Source organism: Ostrea edulis, chromosome 2 (genome assembly GCF_947568905.1).
Source record: "Ostrea edulis chromosome 2, xbOstEdul1.1, whole genome shotgun sequence".
Lineage (NCBI taxonomy): Eukaryota > Metazoa > Mollusca > Bivalvia > Ostreida > Ostreidae > Ostrea > Ostrea edulis.
In genome coordinates this window covers 52,220,526-52,234,866 of record NC_079165.1, presented here as the reverse complement: position 1 = coordinate 52,234,866, position 14,341 = coordinate 52,220,526, and the positions used below count along the sequence as shown (strand labels likewise).

General features: G+C 42.9%; 1 long non-coding RNA gene across 5 annotated transcripts in view; it reads right to left on the bottom strand.

Annotated features, from left to right (window-relative positions):
• Positions 1–12,235, bottom strand: part of LOC130051788 (uncharacterized) — a 165,558-nt gene extending 153,323 nt beyond the window's left edge. The window contains exons 1-6 of one of the 5 annotated variants that reach the window (XR_008800031.1): positions 11,874–12,235; positions 11,098–11,822; positions 8,751–8,899; positions 6,404–6,552; positions 4,057–4,205; positions 1,710–1,858 (exon numbers count right to left, since the gene is read on the bottom strand). This is a non-coding gene — a long non-coding RNA (uncharacterized LOC130051788). Of the gene's footprint in view, positions 1–1,709; positions 1,859–4,056; positions 4,206–6,403; positions 7,129–7,179; positions 8,678–8,750; positions 8,900–11,097 lie in introns of those variants that run through there. The other 4 variants (XR_008800029.1, XR_008800030.1, XR_008800028.1 and 1 more) reach the window with 4 other exon arrangements.
• Positions 12,236–14,341: the final 2,106 nt, after the last annotated feature.

The following is a 14,341-nucleotide window of genomic DNA, read 5'->3' as shown; positions in this document are numbered from 1 at the left end:
ACACTACTGAAAAACCGCTAGAAGGTGGGAAGCCCTCTAATTGTTCGCGAACAATTAGGATCACTAGTTATTATTAGGGCTTTCCACCTTTCTGTGGAAAGTCCTATTGTTATTGTTCTGTTTATTAGGGCTTTCCACCTTTCAGTGGAAAGTCCTATTGTTATTGTTCTGTTTATTATTATTATTATTATTTTCCTGCCGTCAAAAAAAATCTTCGTCTTAAGACTTATCGAAAAACTTTATAGTCCATCATGTAGTACTTCTTGAGAAACGAATACAGTTCACCCTGCGTAATTGAACTTTGACCCCTTACGGAGTTATTGGACCTTTCGCAGAAATCATTGTTAGCACTTCTACTTTGTAACCGTAAATGATAGGAGGATGAAACCTTTTCTAAAACATAGAGGGTAATTAGTAGAAGCGAAGAATTTCAAATGAAGGGATTCGGTGTCCCCTAAAGGGAGTTAATGCCCCCTCATGTTTTGCGATTTGTCCCCTACAAATTGACGACTCCTAAAGTCTTCGTCGTAGAGAGACGGAACCCACTGGGACGGGTTGGGTGACCTTGACCTTGAAAAAGTAGGTCAAGGTCAAAGGTCAAGGTCATCCAGAATGGCCAGAAAATGGCACTTTTTATACGCTCTTTCACGCTTCAGATAGCATCGAAATATCACATGGGTCAGCAAGGAATTTTGGACCAGTCTCGGCATCACGAATGTCAACTCTGAACTTTGACCACTCTGCGAATGGCGGCGACTTAACGTCGAAGACCCCGTTATCGCTACTCTCACTAGACCGCAAGTCGTGGAGAGGCGAGACCTTCGCCGACGAATTCCAGATGAAACGCTCTCGCACAGAAAAGTTGACCGAGGGAAACCGAGAACCCCGAAGCACGGTTCTCGCCCCCGAAAGTCTCCGACGTCGTCGTTCGAGCCCACAACTTCTTCACGGATGTAGATAGGGATGCGGGACCACTTAAACGAAGCCCCGTGACCTCTCTGACCTTCAAAATGAGGTCAAGGTCAAAGGTCAAGGTCACACTTTCTCCCCCATGTGTTTTTGAGGTTTGACCTTGAAAGTGGGTCAAGGTCAAAGGTCAAGGTCACGCATCCAGGGGCCAGTCTCCACGAGTAAGGCCAACCCACCCATCACGCCTGTCGTCCCCAAGGAAGAAACCCCCCACCCTTCAAGTGATCTGTCTGTCATCAGCTGTTTATAATACACTATTTTGACCGGTTTCATGCCCAACAACAGGATTTTTGAGGTTTGACCTTGAAAGTGGGTCAAGGTCAAAGGTCAAGGTCACGCATCCAGGGGCCAGTCTCCACGAGTAAGGCCAACCCACCCATCACGCCTGTCGTCCCCAAGGAAGAAATCCCCCACCCTTCAAGTGATCTGATTGTGATCAGCTGTTTCAATACACTATTTTGACCGGTCTCATGCCATGCAACAATTACAGGATTCTAGCTAATCTGACCTACACCTACACATCTGACCTACACCCACTTCTTCCATTTCTTGACTGTCTTGTCAATCAAACATGAATTCCATTTACATTCATGAAAAGACATAGGCCAGATTCAATTGTCTGCCTGCATCAACATAAAGACTAAGTTGTTTTTTTTTTATAATGATGATGCAACTTTACTCGACAGTTGAACTCATTGACATTCCATCCCGACTGTCATTGTAAACAAATAAACACTTACCTGCAGGATCAGATGGGATGCAGTACTCCTATTCTCCGTTCAGATATCCTACATGCACTCAGACACTTTCTAATTCACCGGCCGCCATTTTGGTTGTTTGTTGTCAAAGCCTATCAATCCGTATATGCATGCCTCCTTGGGTGAAATGACTGAAAGACATTGTCTCCGTGAATTAGAACACATAGGATGAGCCATTACAAACTGTATATTCAATTCCACAATCCACAACACACACGGTCAAATCCAGTGCATCTTCACAACATCTGACAACATGAGGCTTGTATAGACTCCCAGCATGCACCAGCAGTTACTACAATCTAGGAAAATGGCACATCCGGTTTCTTTGCACCTCCAAATATCACATCTAACAGGTCTAAAGTCACCCCAAACACCTGCACAAGTCCCATTACACTTTTACCTGATATGTGCATATGTGCTGGCTACCCAACACCCACACCCCTTTTCTCCCTCAAATTTGACGGGTACTTAATGCGAAACCAAGCATTGAACACACCTCAACACTCAAATTTAGGCGGCAAATTTGAATTTCTTTTCTAGCCAAATCAATTTTTTTTTTTTTTTTTTTTTTGGGTGAGGGTGGGATGGGGTAGGGGGGGGGGGGGGCTTTTAGCATTTCAACACTACTGAAAAACCGCTAGAAGGTGGGAAGCCCTCTAATTGTTCGCGAACAATTAGGATCACTAGTTATTATTAGGGCTTTCCACCTTTCTGTGGAAAGTCCTATTGTTATTGTTCTGTTTATTAGGGCTTTCCACCTTTCAGTGGAAAGTCCTATTGTTATTGTTCTGTTTATTATTATTATTATTATTTTCCTGCCGTCAAAAAAAATCTTCGTCTTAAGACTTATCGAAAAACTTTATAGTCCATCATGTAGTACTTCTTGAGAAACGAATACAGTTCACCCTGCGTAATTGAACTTTGACCCCTTACGGAGTTATTGGACCTTTCGCAGAAATCATTGTTAGCACTTCTACTTTGTAACCGTAAATGATAGGAGGATGAAACCTTTTCTAAAACATAGAGGGTAATTAGTAGAAGCGAAGAATTTCAAATGAAGGGATTCGGTGTCCCCTAAAGGGAGTTAATGCCCCCTCATGTTTTGCGATTTGTCCCCTACAAATTGACGACTCCTAAAGTCTTCGTCGTAGAGAGACGGAACCCACTGGGACGGGTTGGGTGACCTTGACCTTGAAAAAGTAGGTCAAGGTCAAAGGTCAAGGTCATCCAGAATGGCCAGAAAATGGCACTTTTTATACGCTCTTTCACGCTTCAGATAGCATCGAAATATCACATGGGTCAGCAAGGAATTTTGGACCAGTCTCGGCATCACGAATGTCAACTCTGAACTTTGACCACTCTGCGAATGGCGGCGACTTAACGTCGAAGACCCCGTTATCGCTACTCTCACTAGACCGCAAGTCGTGGAGAGGCGAGACCTTCGCCGACGAATTCCAGATGAAACGCTCTCGCACAGAAAAGTTGACCGAGGGAAACCGAGAACCCCGAAGCACGGTTCTCGCCCCCGAAAGTCTCCGACGTCGTCGTTCGAGCCCACAACTTCTTCACGGATGTAGATAGGGATGCGGGACCACTTAAACGAAGCCCCGTGACCTCTCTGACCTTCAAAATGAGGTCAAGGTCAAAGGTCAAGGTCACACTTTCTCCCCCATGTGTTTTTGAGGTTTGACCTTGAAAGTGGGTCAAGGTCAAAGGTCAAGGTCACGCATCCAGGGGCCAGTCTCCACGAGTAAGGCCAACCCACCCATCACGCCTGTCGTCCCCAAGGAAGAAACCCCCCACCCTTCAAGTGATCTGTCTGTCATCAGCTGTTTATAATACACTATTTTGACCGGTTTCATGCCCAACAACAGGATTTTTGAGGTTTGACCTTGAAAGTGGGTCAAGGTCAAAGGTCAAGGTCACGCATCCAGGGGCCAGTCTCCACGAGTAAGGCCAACCCACCCATCACGCCTGTCGTCCCCAAGGAAGAAATCCCCCACCCTTCAAGTGATCTGATTGTGATCAGCTGTTTCAATACACTATTTTGACCGGTCTCATGCCATGCAACAATTACAGGATTCTAGCTAATCTGACCTACACCTACACATCTGACCTACACCCACTTCTTCCATTTCTTGACTGTCTTGTCAATCAAACATGAATTCCATTTACATTCATGAAAAGACATAGGCCAGATTCAATTGTCTGCCTGCATCAACATAAAGACTAAGTTGTTTTTTTTTTATAATGATGATGCAACTTTACTCGACAGTTGAACTCATTGACATTCCATCCCGACTGTCATTGTAAACAAATAAACACTTACCTGCAGGATCAGATGGGATGCAGTACTCCTATTCTCCGTTCAGATATCCTACATGCACTCAGACACTTTCTAATTCACCGGCCGCCATTTTGGTTGTTTGTTGTCAAAGCCTATCAATCCGTATATGCATGCCTCCTTGGGTGAAATGACTGAAAGACATTGTCTCCGTGAATTAGAACACATAGGATGAGCCATTACAAACTGTATATTCAATTCCACAATCCACAACACACACGGTCAAATCCAGTGCATCTTCACAACATCTGACAACATGAGGCTTGTATAGACTCCCAGCATGCACCAGCAGTTACTACAATCTAGGAAAATGGCACATCCGGTTTCTTTGCACCTCCAAATATCACATCTAACAGGTCTAAAGTCACCCCAAACACCTGCACAAGTCCCATTACACTTTTACCTGATATGTGCATATGTGCTGGCTACCCAACACCCACACCCCTTTTCTCCCTCAAATTTGACGGGTACTTAATGCGAAACCAAGCATTGAACACACCTCAACACTCAAATTTAGGCGGCAAATTTGAATTTCTTTTCTAGCCAAATCAATTTTTTTTTTTTTTTTTTTTTTGGGTGAGGGTGGGATGGGGTAGGGGGGGGGGGGGGCTTTTAGCATTTCAACACTACTGAAAAACCGCTAGAAGGTGGGAAGCCCTCTAATTGTTCGCGAACAATTAGGATCACTAGTTATTATTAGGGCTTTCCACCTTTCTGTGGAAAGTCCTATTGTTATTGTTCTGTTTATTAGGGCTTTCCACCTTTCAGTGGAAAGTCCTATTGTTATTGTTCTGTTTATTATTATTATTATTATTTTCCTGCCGTCAAAAAAAATCTTCGTCTTAAGACTTATCGAAAAACTTTATAGTCCATCATGTAGTACTTCTTGAGAAACGAATACAGTTCACCCTGCGTAATTGAACTTTGACCCCTTACGGAGTTATTGGACCTTTCGCAGAAATCATTGTTAGCACTTCTACTTTGTAACCGTAAATGATAGGAGGATGAAACCTTTTCTAAAACATAGAGGGTAATTAGTAGAAGCGAAGAATTTCAAATGAAGGGATTCGGTGTCCCCTAAAGGGAGTTAATGCCCCCTCATGTTTTGCGATTTGTCCCCTACAAATTGACGACTCCTAAAGTCTTCGTCGTAGAGAGACGGAACCCACTGGGACGGGTTGGGTGACCTTGACCTTGAAAAAGTAGGTCAAGGTCAAAGGTCAAGGTCATCCAGAATGGCCAGAAAATGGCACTTTTTATACGCTCTTTCACGCTTCAGATAGCATCGAAATATCACATGGGTCAGCAAGGAATTTTGGACCAGTCTCGGCATCACGAATGTCAACTCTGAACTTTGACCACTCTGCGAATGGCGGCGACTTAACGTCGAAGACCCCGTTATCGCTACTCTCACTAGACCGCAAGTCGTGGAGAGGCGAGACCTTCGCCGACGAATTCCAGATGAAACGCTCTCGCACAGAAAAGTTGACCGAGGGAAACCGAGAACCCCGAAGCACGGTTCTCGCCCCCGAAAGTCTCCGACGTCGTCGTTCGAGCCCACAACTTCTTCACGGATGTAGATAGGGATGCGGGACCACTTAAACGAAGCCCCGTGACCTCTCTGACCTTCAAAATGAGGTCAAGGTCAAAGGTCAAGGTCACACTTTCTCCCCCATGTGTTTTTGAGGTTTGACCTTGAAAGTGGGTCAAGGTCAAAGGTCAAGGTCACGCATCCAGGGGCCAGTCTCCACGAGTAAGGCCAACCCACCCATCACGCCTGTCGTCCCCAAGGAAGAAACCCCCCACCCTTCAAGTGATCTGTCTGTCATCAGCTGTTTATAATACACTATTTTGACCGGTTTCATGCCCAACAACAGGATTTTTGAGGTTTGACCTTGAAAGTGGGTCAAGGTCAAAGGTCAAGGTCACGCATCCAGGGGCCAGTCTCCACGAGTAAGGCCAACCCACCCATCACGCCTGTCGTCCCCAAGGAAGAAATCCCCCACCCTTCAAGTGATCTGATTGTGATCAGCTGTTTCAATACACTATTTTGACCGGTCTCATGCCATGCAACAATTACAGGATTCTAGCTAATCTGACCTACACCTACACATCTGACCTACACCCACTTCTTCCATTTCTTGACTGTCTTGTCAATCAAACATGAATTCCATTTACATTCATGAAAAGACATAGGCCAGATTCAATTGTCTGCCTGCATCAACATAAAGACTAAGTTGTTTTTTTTTTATAATGATGATGCAACTTTACTCGACAGTTGAACTCATTGACATTCCATCCCGACTGTCATTGTAAACAAATAAACACTTACCTGCAGGATCAGATGGGATGCAGTACTCCTATTCTCCGTTCAGATATCCTACATGCACTCAGACACTTTCTAATTCACCGGCCGCCATTTTGGTTGTTTGTTGTCAAAGCCTATCAATCCGTATATGCATGCCTCCTTGGGTGAAATGACTGAAAGACATTGTCTCCGTGAATTAGAACACATAGGATGAGCCATTACAAACTGTATATTCAATTCCACAATCCACAACACACACGGTCAAATCCAGTGCATCTTCACAACATCTGACAACATGAGGCTTGTATAGACTCCCAGCATGCACCAGCAGTTACTACAATCTAGGAAAATGGCACATCCGGTTTCTTTGCACCTCCAAATATCACATCTAACAGGTCTAAAGTCACCCCAAACACCTGCACAAGTCCCATTACACTTTTACCTGATATGTGCATATGTGCTGGCTACCCAACACCCACACCCCTTTTCTCCCTCAAATTTGACGGGTACTTAATGCGAAACCAAGCATTGAACACACCTCAACACTCAAATTTAGGCGGCAAATTTGAATTTCTTTTCTAGCCAAATCAATTTTTTTTTTTTTTTTTTTTTTGGGTGAGGGTGGGATGGGGTAGGGGGGGGGGGGGGCTTTTAGCATTTCAACACTACTGAAAAACCGCTAGAAGGTGGGAAGCCCTCTAATTGTTCGCGAACAATTAGGATCACTAGTTATTATTAGGGCTTTCCACCTTTCTGTGGAAAGTCCTATTGTTATTGTTCTGTTTATTAGGGCTTTCCACCTTTCAGTGGAAAGTCCTATTGTTATTGTTCTGTTTATTATTATTATTATTATTTTCCTGCCGTCAAAAAAAATCTTCGTCTTAAGACTTATCGAAAAACTTTATAGTCCATCATGTAGTACTTCTTGAGAAACGAATACAGTTCACCCTGCGTAATTGAACTTTGACCCCTTACGGAGTTATTGGACCTTTCGCAGAAATCATTGTTAGCACTTCTACTTTGTAACCGTAAATGATAGGAGGATGAAACCTTTTCTAAAACATAGAGGGTAATTAGTAGAAGCGAAGAATTTCAAATGAAGGGATTCGGTGTCCCCTAAAGGGAGTTAATGCCCCCTCATGTTTTGCGATTTGTCCCCTACAAATTGACGACTCCTAAAGTCTTCGTCGTAGAGAGACGGAACCCACTGGGACGGGTTGGGTGACCTTGACCTTGAAAAAGTAGGTCAAGGTCAAAGGTCAAGGTCATCCAGAATGGCCAGAAAATGGCACTTTTTATACGCTCTTTCACGCTTCAGATAGCATCGAAATATCACATGGGTCAGCAAGGAATTTTGGACCAGTCTCGGCATCACGAATGTCAACTCTGAACTTTGACCACTCTGCGAATGGCGGCGACTTAACGTCGAAGACCCCGTTATCGCTACTCTCACTAGACCGCAAGTCGTGGAGAGGCGAGACCTTCGCCGACGAATTCCAGATGAAACGCTCTCGCACAGAAAAGTTGACCGAGGGAAACCGAGAACCCCGAAGCACGGTTCTCGCCCCCGAAAGTCTCCGACGTCGTCGTTCGAGCCCACAACTTCTTCACGGATGTAGATAGGGATGCGGGACCACTTAAACGAAGCCCCGTGACCTCTCTGACCTTCAAAATGAGGTCAAGGTCAAAGGTCAAGGTCACACTTTCTCCCCCATGTGTTTTTGAGGTTTGACCTTGAAAGTGGGTCAAGGTCAAAGGTCAAGGTCACGCATCCAGGGGCCAGTCTCCACGAGTAAGGCCAACCCACCCATCACGCCTGTCGTCCCCAAGGAAGAAACCCCCCACCCTTCAAGTGATCTGTCTGTCATCAGCTGTTTATAATACACTATTTTGACCGGTTTCATGCCCAACAACAGGATTTTTGAGGTTTGACCTTGAAAGTGGGTCAAGGTCAAAGGTCAAGGTCACGCATCCAGGGGCCAGTCTCCACGAGTAAGGCCAACCCACCCATCACGCCTGTCGTCCCCAAGGAAGAAATCCCCCACCCTTCAAGTGATCTGATTGTGATCAGCTGTTTCAATACACTATTTTGACCGGTCTCATGCCATGCAACAATTACAGGATTCTAGCTAATCTGACCTACACCTACACATCTGACCTACACCCACTTCTTCCATTTCTTGACTGTCTTGTCAATCAAACATGAATTCCATTTACATTCATGAAAAGACATAGGCCAGATTCAATTGTCTGCCTGCATCAACATAAAGACTAAGTTGTTTTTTTTTTATAATGATGATGCAACTTTACTCGACAGTTGAACTCATTGACATTCCATCCCGACTGTCATTGTAAACAAATAAACACTTACCTGCAGGATCAGATGGGATGCAGTACTCCTATTCTCCGTTCAGATATCCTACATGCACTCAGACACTTTCTAATTCACCGGCCGCCATTTTGGTTGTTTGTTGTCAAAGCCTATCAATCCGTATATGCATGCCTCCTTGGGTGAAATGACTGAAAGACATTGTCTCCGTGAATTAGAACACATAGGATGAGCCATTACAAACTGTATATTCAATTCCACAATCCACAACACACACGGTCAAATCCAGTGCATCTTCACAACATCTGACAACATGAGGCTTGTATAGACTCCCAGCATGCACCAGCAGTTACTACAATCTAGGAAAATGGCACATCCGGTTTCTTTGCACCTCCAAATATCACATCTAACAGGTCTAAAGTCACCCCAAACACCTGCACAAGTCCCATTACACTTTTACCTGATATGTGCATATGTGCTGGCTACCCAACACCCACACCCCTTTTCTCCCTCAAATTTGACGGGTACTTAATGCGAAACCAAGCATTGAACACACCTCAACACTCAAATTTAGGCGGCAAATTTGAATTTCTTTTCTAGCCAAATCAATTTTTTTTTTTTTTTTTTTTTTGGGTGAGGGTGGGATGGGGTAGGGGGGGGGGGGGGCTTTTAGCATTTCAACACTACTGAAAAACCGCTAGAAGGTGGGAAGCCCTCTAATTGTTCGCGAACAATTAGGATCACTAGTTATTATTAGGGCTTTCCACCTTTCTGTGGAAAGTCCTATTGTTATTGTTCTGTTTATTAGGGCTTTCCACCTTTCAGTGGAAAGTCCTATTGTTATTGTTCTGTTTATTATTATTATTATTATTTTCCTGCCGTCAAAAAAAATCTTCGTCTTAAGACTTATCGAAAAACTTTATAGTCCATCATGTAGTACTTCTTGAGAAACGAATACAGTTCACCCTGCGTAATTGAACTTTGACCCCTTACGGAGTTATTGGACCTTTCGCAGAAATCATTGTTAGCACTTCTACTTTGTAACCGTAAATGATAGGAGGATGAAACCTTTTCTAAAACATAGAGGGTAATTAGTAGAAGCGAAGAATTTCAAATGAAGGGATTCGGTGTCCCCTAAAGGGAGTTAATGCCCCCTCATGTTTTGCGATTTGTCCCCTACAAATTGACGACTCCTAAAGTCTTCGTCGTAGAGAGACGGAACCCACTGGGACGGGTTGGGTGACCTTGACCTTGAAAAAGTAGGTCAAGGTCAAAGGTCAAGGTCATCCAGAATGGCCAGAAAATGGCACTTTTTATACGCTCTTTCACGCTTCAGATAGCATCGAAATATCACATGGGTCAGCAAGGAATTTTGGACCAGTCTCGGCATCACGAATGTCAACTCTGAACTTTGACCACTCTGCGAATGGCGGCGACTTAACGTCGAAGACCCCGTTATCGCTACTCTCACTAGACCGCAAGTCGTGGAGAGGCGAGACCTTCGCCGACGAATTCCAGATGAAACGCTCTCGCACAGAAAAGTTGACCGAGGGAAACCGAGAACCCCGAAGCACGGTTCTCGCCCCCGAAAGTCTCCGACGTCGTCGTTCGAGCCCACAACTTCTTCACGGATGTAGATAGGGATGCGGGACCACTTAAACGAAGCCCCGTGACCTCTCTGACCTTCAAAATGAGGTCAAGGTCAAAGGTCAAGGTCACACTTTCTCCCCCATGTGTTTTTGAGGTTTGACCTTGAAAGTGGGTCAAGGTCAAAGGTCAAGGTCACGCATCCAGGGGCCAGTCTCCACGAGTAAGGCCAACCCACCCATCACGCCTGTCGTCCCCAAGGAAGAAACCCCCCACCCTTCAAGTGATCTGTCTGTCATCAGCTGTTTATAATACACTATTTTGACCGGTTTCATGCCCAACAACAGGATTTTTGAGGTTTGACCTTGAAAGTGGGTCAAGGTCAAAGGTCAAGGTCACGCATCCAGGGGCCAGTCTCCACGAGTAAGGCCAACCCACCCATCACGCCTGTCGTCCCCAAGGAAGAAATCCCCCACCCTTCAAGTGATCTGATTGTGATCAGCTGTTTCAATACACTATTTTGACCGGTCTCATGCCATGCAACAATTACAGGATTCTAGCTAATCTGACCTACACCTACACATCTGACCTACACCCACTTCTTCCATTTCTTGACTGTCTTGTCAATCAAACATGAATTCCATTTACATTCATGAAAAGACATAGGCCAGATTCAATTGTCTGCCTGCATCAACATAAAGACTAAGTTGTTTTTTTTTTATAATGATGATGCAACTTTACTCGACAGTTGAACTCATTGACATTCCATCCCGACTGTCATTGTAAACAAATAAACACTTACCTGCAGGATCAGATGGGATGCAGTACTCCTATTCTCCGTTCAGATATCCTACATGCACTCAGACACTTTCTAATTCACCGGCCGCCATTTTGGTTGTTTGTTGTCAAAGCCTATCAATCCGTATATGCATGCCTCCTTGGGTGAAATGACTGAAAGACATTGTCTCCGTGAATTAGAACACATAGGATGAGCCATTACAAACTGTATATTCAATTCCACAATCCACAACACACACGGTCAAATCCAGTGCATCTTCACAACATCTGACAACATGAGGCTTGTATAGACTCCCAGCATGCACCAGCAGTTACTACAATCTAGGAAAATGGCACATCCGGTTTCTTTGCACCTCCAAATATCACATCTAACAGGTCTAAAGTCACCCCAAACACCTGCACAAGTCCCATTACACTTTTACCTGATATGTGCATATGTGCTGGCTACCCAACACCCACACCCCTTTTCTCCCTCAAATTTGACGGGTACTTAATGCGAAACCAAGCATTGAACACACCTCAACACTCAAATTTAGGCGGCAAATTTGAATTTCTTTTCTAGCCAAATCAATTTTTTTTTTTTTTTTTTTTTTGGGTGAGGGTGGGATGGGGTAGGGGGGGGGGGGGGCTTTTAGCATTTCAACACTACTGAAAAACCGCTAGAAGGTGGGAAGCCCTCTAATTGTTCGCGAACAATTAGGATCACTAGTTATTATTAGGGCTTTCCACCTTTCTGTGGAAAGTCCTATTGTTATTGTTCTGTTTATTAGGGCTTTCCACCTTTCAGTGGAAAGTCCTATTGTTATTGTTCTGTTTATTATTATTATTATTATTTTCCTGCCGTCAAAAAAAATCTTCGTCTTAAGACTTATCGAAAAACTTTATAGTCCATCATGTAGTACTTCTTGAGAAACGAATACAGTTCACCCTGCGTAATTGAACTTTGACCCCTTACGGAGTTATTGGACCTTTCGCAGAAATCATTGTTAGCACTTCTACTTTGTAACCGTAAATGATAGGAGGATGAAACCTTTTCTAAAACATAGAGGGTAATTAGTAGAAGCGAAGAATTTCAAATGAAGGGATTCGGTGTCCCCTAAAGGGAGTTAATGCCCCCTCATGTTTTGCGATTTATTCGTAAAACATGTCGAGCTTGAGAACGGTTTGTCGTAGAGACATGGGACCAACTGGAATAGGATCGGTGACCTTTGACCTTGAAAATTAGGTCAAGGTCAAAGGTCAAGGTCATCAGAAAAGAGGAAAAAATAGCACTTTTTATACTCTCTTTCCTGCTTAAGATAGCGTTGAAATATTATATGAGTAAGTATTGACTTTTGATAGTATGCATTTCAACTTTGAACTTTGACCCTCCTGTGAATTTCGGAGACTCGCGTCGAAAACCTTGTTATCGCTACTCCTACTTAAGGGAAAGTCATAGAGACACGAAACCTTCGCTAATGAATTCACAGTAAAACCCTCTTGCAAAGAAAAAATAATCAAAGGGATACGTAAACCCTTAAGCATAGTTATTGCCCCTGGAAGTCTCCAATATCATTATCTAAGCCTATAACTTTTATATTAATATAGATAGAGACATGGGACCACTTGCATTAAGACCGATGACCTTTGACCTTCAAAATGAGGTCAAGGTCAAAGGTCAAGGTCATCATCAAAATTATTTTTTTTTCATTCTCAAGGTCTTTCAACGGATTTTAGCATTGAGAAGCTAACCGAAAGTAATCCAACACCCCTAAACAAATTATTGCCTCTGAATGTCTTGATTAACATTTTTTAAGCTTATAGCTTTTACATTAATATAGATAGAGACATGGGATCACTTGCATTAAGACCGATGACCTTTGACCTTCAAAATGAGGTCAAGGTCAAAGGTCAAGGTCATCGTGAAAATTATTATTTAAATTTTCAAGGTCGTTTTGAGTTTCGTTCATCATCTTAAATATTCTTAAATATCTTTTTTTTTAAATCAATGTAGGTGGAAAGCCCTCTAATTGTTCACGAACAATTAGGATCACTAGTTATTATTATTTTCCTGCCGTCAAAAAAAATCTTCGTCTTAAGACTTATCGAAAAACTTTATAGTCCATCATATAGTACTTCTTGAGAAACGAATACAGTTCACCCTGCGTAATTGAACTTTGACCCCTTACGGAGTTATTGGACCTTTCGCAGAAATCATTGTTAGCACTTCTACTTTGTAACCGTAAATGATAGGAGGATGAAACCTTTTCTAAAACATAGAGGGTAATTAGTAGAAGCGAAGAATTTAAAATGAAGGGATTCGGTGTCCCCTAAAGGGAGTTAATGCCTCTTTATGTTTTGCAATTTATTCGTAAAACATGTCGAGCTTGAGCACGGTTTGTCGTAGAGACATGGGACCAACTGGAATAGGATCGGTGACCTTTGACCTTGAAAAGTAGGTCAAGGTCAAAGGTCAAGGTCATCAGAAAAGAGGAAAAAATAGCACTTTTTATACTCTCTTTCCTGCTTAAGATAGCGTTGAAATATTATATGGGTAAGTATTGACTTCTTGATTGGTTTTGATAGTATGCATTACAACTTTGAACTTTGACCCTTCTGTGAATTTCGGAGACTCGCGTCGAAAACCTTGTTATCGCTACTCCTACTTAACGGAAAGTCATAGAGACACGAAACCTTCGCTAATGAATTCACAGTAAAACCCTCTTGCAAAGAAAAAATAATCAAAGGGATACAAAAACCCTTAAGCATAGTTATTGCCCCTGAAAGTCTCCAATATCATTATCTAAGCCTATAACTTTTATATTAATATAGATAGAGACATGGGACCACTTGCATTAAGACCGATGACCTTTGACCTTCAAAATGAGGTCAAGGTCAAAGGTCAAGGTCATCATCAAAATTAAATTTTTTCCATTTTCAAGGTCTTTAAAAGTATTTTTATCATTGATAAGTTAACCGAAAGTAACCGAAAACCCATAAACAAATTATTGCCCCTGAATATCTTGATTAACATTTTTTTAAGCTTATAGCTTTTACATTAATATAGATAGAGACATGGGATCACTTGCATTAAGACCGATGACCTTTGACCTTCAAAATGAGGTGAAGGTCAAAGGTCAAGGTCATCGTGAAAATTATTAATTAAATTTTCTTGGTCATTTCGAGTTTCGTACACCATCTTAAATATTCTTAAATGTCTTTTTTTAAATCATTGCAGGTGGAAAGCCCTCTAATTGTTCGCGAACAAT